Source organism: Rhagoletis pomonella, unplaced genomic scaffold, assembly GCF_013731165.1.
Source record: "Rhagoletis pomonella isolate Grant_MI unplaced genomic scaffold, Rhpom_1.0 Rhpom_scaffold_00012, whole genome shotgun sequence".
Lineage (NCBI taxonomy): Eukaryota > Metazoa > Arthropoda > Insecta > Diptera > Tephritidae > Rhagoletis > Rhagoletis pomonella.
In genome coordinates this window covers 5539924-5544501 of record NW_023458566.1, presented here as the reverse complement: position 1 = coordinate 5544501, position 4578 = coordinate 5539924, and the positions used below count along the sequence as shown (strand labels likewise).

At 32.7% G+C, this 4578-nt stretch overlaps 1 protein-coding gene across 2 annotated transcripts in view; it reads right to left on the bottom strand.

Moving 5' to 3' along the window:
* The window catches only part of LOC118747720 (connectin), a 137377-nt gene extending 133367 nt beyond the window's left edge, over positions 1-4010 (bottom strand). For both annotated transcript variants that reach the window (XM_036481820.1, XM_036481821.1), the window contains exon 1: positions 3633-4010. The gene's annotated coding sequence lies outside the window, so the exon portion shown is untranslated. The remainder of the gene's footprint in view (positions 1-3632) is intronic.
* Positions 4011-4578: the final 568 nt, after the last annotated feature.

Sequence of the window (4578 nt, the reverse complement as noted above, 5' to 3'; positions counted from 1 at the left end):
TTATAATCGGTTATTCGATTAATCGTGCCATCACTAGGTGAGACACAAGTTTTATTACACTAGGTTCGTTCGTTTTGGCCAGAATAACATTTTCATCGTTTAATTTTAACTTTTTGAAGTAACTTAAATAACTAAAATTAAAAAATCGTAAATTTTCAAAAATTGTAAAATAGCTGCACCAGATATTCTGCATGCTGCCATTTTTTGTTTATTTCCTGGTGCACTCTTGAAACTTTGCAGATAGGTATGTTGTTTTTGATGCCAACGTCAATTGCCTCTAATATAAATATTCTATTTGAAAATATTCCGGAGTTATTAAAAAACAATTATGCTTTTTTTGAGTGAAAATAAAAAAACGAGTAATTTCGGTACTTTTTTGTTTAAATAAACGTTTTAAGGCCAAAATTGCTCAAATACTTGATTTAGTTTTTCTTTTACTTGTTCCTGGAACTGGATTTATTGAAGTAAATGCAAGAAGAATGCTTTCGCGCTTTTTGTTTTCAGCCACGATAACTGAGTGACACAAAAAAAAAACAACTCGTGAGATTTGCTCATCTAATTGATTTAACTTGGCATTTTGGAGAACGATTTAATGAATAACTGCGCAGTCTAAATATCTATTCCAAACACTAAAAATTATATATGGATATGTACATACACATGCATATGTATTGCGGACCAGTAGGTCTATTATTTTTGAGCCTATTTTGAAGTCAGCCCTGCAAGGTTAAGAGAGTTATTTTTTTGTGGTTTGTGTTTCCGCCAGGATAGGAGTATGATCTTTTGTGAAACGATTTTCCGTCTTCCGTTGTCAAATTTGATTTAAAGACACGAGAGAGAGAGAGAGGGAGAGGACGAAAAATGACACTGAAGAAGGCACAACGCCGTAACCGGTTTGTCTTCACACCAAATTGGACAAGGGATGACGGAAAATCATTCCACAATATATCGCTAAGAAAGTTCTTCATGGACCGAAACGAATGGTAGACGGCTCGGGTCAGATCCACACTAGTCACTGTATGAATCTAGATTTTCCAATCAAACTATTTAATTTTTTTTCTAGTCAGTATTTTTCTATATAAATTTGAATTGTTATTTATAAAACAAAAAGGGTTTAACCAAAGGGACATGCGGATCACAAATATTGTTAACTCAGCACTGTAGATATTAAAGTCGATTGTTATAACTTTGTCTGCGATTAACTGCGCACTGTGAATGCAGCCTTAACTCACATATGAAAAGTTGGTTCTTAAATGCATCACTGTTCATTTATGTGAAGCATATTAATGGAGCTTTATATATGAAAATGGTCAAATTGGTTTTTGGTTGCTGCTTAGCTCCATGAGGATGTCGATAAGTGATGTTAAATAGCTTTATAGTTACGTTAGTTAAGCCGAGAAAAGTGGTATTTCATAAAACGCAGATGCATTTAAATATGCTAAAAGCAATGTAAATTTTTTCGTCGATCATAAAAACTGGCACTATCTAATGTAATAAACAATATTGCCGGAGCAATTTATATCAGTGAAATATACCAAAAATCTTTTCTAAGTAAAGATATATATTAGAGCTCTTGTTAATCGACTAGTCGATTAATCGAATAATCGATTAGCAAAAGTTCCTTAAAAAATATTCGACTTTATTTAATCGACTAACCGTCTCCATTTGACTTTCTCGACTAACAGATCACAAATAACTAGTCGACTAACCGTTAGTTTTACATTTTCCGATCAGTTGCTTTCTTTCAATAAACATTGTTTTTTATATTTTTTTAATATTTATATTTAATGGCAGAACCCAACCGCGCTAATGAAAATCATTTTACTTTGAAAAACTGTCACTACTCGAGTAGCTGCTGATTAGCCGATTTTCATATTATGGTGAGATATGGTTAGCGGTTTGTCGAAGGTGAACGGTTAGTGCAATTCGAACGAATACACAGATAATTATCCATTATGATACATTTATTAGTAATATAACGGTACACCTAAACATAGCTAATTGAGGCATGAAAAAATTAAGTTCTGGAATATTCTTTTATAGAGTTTCAGATAGTCACGAAATTTAATTGAATGCTGAAGAACCAACTCCTTGTCGTTTTTGTTATAGCTTTATGGCCTTATTCATAAAATATAAAGTAGGTTTAAAGAGCTTTATAAATTGACGTTTTCATACATTTTTCAATTTATAAACCTCTTATAAAGCTACTTTATTTTTTATGAATAAGGCCTTTAATATTTCACTTTTCTGGATGTGTTTTATATCCAATTTTGAGAAGAGTTTAACTACGTCAAGTAAAAAATTTCTCTCGACGCACAATTTGGTGGCCTTTGCTCAGTTAAATTTAGTTTTTCCGGCACGCATTGATATTTTCGTAGTAAGACATATGTACGTACATATAGACGTAACAAGTAGCCGATTCCTCAGTTACCGCTCAGAATCTAAGTTTATTGAAAATATTTTACTAAACTTTAAAAACATTCTGAAATTGAAAAATATGTATGTACATTGAAGAGCGAAGATCTAGAACATTAAAGTGAAAAAGAAAGCTGAAGTTTTGGCCAATATTTATGTTGGTTAAATGTTTTCTTTTTTGTTTATTTATATTAAAATAACAAAACAAGACAAATATTGAATTAATGAAGAAATTTTTTTGTGCTTATTAAATTTTTTAAATTTTTATTTTTAAATTCTAAAGACCTTTGCTGAACAATAAAAGTTTGTTGGAGAAATACTTTGAAGTTAGAAATTTTCCAATTTCGCGACCATAAAGAACACCGCTAAAGGCTACCTCTATTCTTTTGATGCATAAAATACAACTTTTTAAGAACTTATGCTGGTAATATATAGTGACTCGTACAAATGTTCACAGGTTGACTTTCTTTTTTTATATTTACAACGGTTTTCAAGTAAGATTTTTTTAAATTTTCTATAAAAATATTGTCTAAGGTTTAGCCAAAACCATATAAACCAGAGTTTCAAATTTTATAAGAAATGTATGCTTATATGGAAAAAAGTGCAAAAATCCGTCAGCAAAAAAAAAAAAAATTAATGTCACAGATTGAAAAATTCGACATTTTATGACATTTTTAAAATTTTTGAAACTCCGATTATAAGGTTTTAGCTAAAGCTTGGACAATATTTTTATGGAAACAAAAAAAATTTTTAACTTGAAAATCGTTGTGAATATTTAAAATAATCAACACGTGAACACTGTATTTAGTATTTTGAGGACGTAAATATTCTTTTTTCTCATTCTGTGTACTTATTTTTTCTTCAGTTTACTTTATATTACTTTTTTGTTAATCTCATTTTTTTCTTTTGCTTGACATAGTAATTGTTAAATAATTAAAGGTCTAACAAAATCTATTATTCAGCGACTTGATTTGGTTCCTAGCTAGACTCTAGATGAGTAAGACATTATTTTTATAACTACTGATGTTTTGTTTTTTAATTTTTATTTTTTTTTACTAATAATTCATATAAAAACCGACCTAATTTTTATGATACCAAAATGTCTAATTCTTCTACTTCAACATTAAAAAGTTAAACGATTCCTATTCGTGAGCATTTGCAGTGATTTTTTTTTTCAGCATTCGCTTTAAAATAGCAACACTTCACTTTCAACCAACAATCAAAACTTGTTGCATTGCTCCTAGGCGAAAATCGTGGCACGCACACTCACGCAAGTTCTACACGAGACGATTAAATATATGTATGTATATGCATGTAGTGGTAATCTTTGCAGACCGCCAAAAAACGCATTCTTTCAAATCAGGTTTTAAAGTTTTACTAACTGTATATAGTGTTTTTTTTTTAGTTTTTCACTTAAAAATTTATCTATTTGCACTTTGACACAATTTCACATAATTTTCGCTTGTTCCACAATCAGTTACATACACATGAACACGTCAGATACGCATACGTTTAGTACACAGCAAATTTGCTGGGTGAGTACTGGAAAAATCGTCAAACGTGAAAAACGAGAGGAGCAACACGTTGCTAACACACAGACCGCCCAACGAAGACTAAGCGCACGACAACAACTGTCACAGCACGGAACACTACACGCGCCGTCACAGCTACAGCGGCAACTATGGACAACCGAAGTGTGCACGAGTCCAATGAGGCTGTTGGTGGTGGGTGGGTGAGGGAGTGGTGGAAAAAGTTCACCCTATGCGGGGCAATCACCAACAATAATTCAAAAACAACAGCAGCAGCAGAACTAGCAGCGAGCACGGAGTCAGCGACTCCAAATGAAACATCAACATTGTCTCCGGTTGCAGGCCACGATTGCCTGCTGTGCTGTCCTCCGATGCTCACATATGTATGTACGATGTACTTACCAGTTTATCACTCGCAACTTGCTCTGTTTATGAATCTTCGTGTGCTCACCCATGACGAAATGCTCACGTGTGTATGTGTGTGTGTCTAGTACCGTTCTCTCATATCCGTTCCGTTTACCATTTGGTTTCTTTTGATTTATTTTATATTCGTTCCATATCTCGCGAGCTTGGCCTTTCACGAAATATATTCACTCTCTGGTTCGGTTCGTTTCACAAAGAGGCTCTGTGTCCG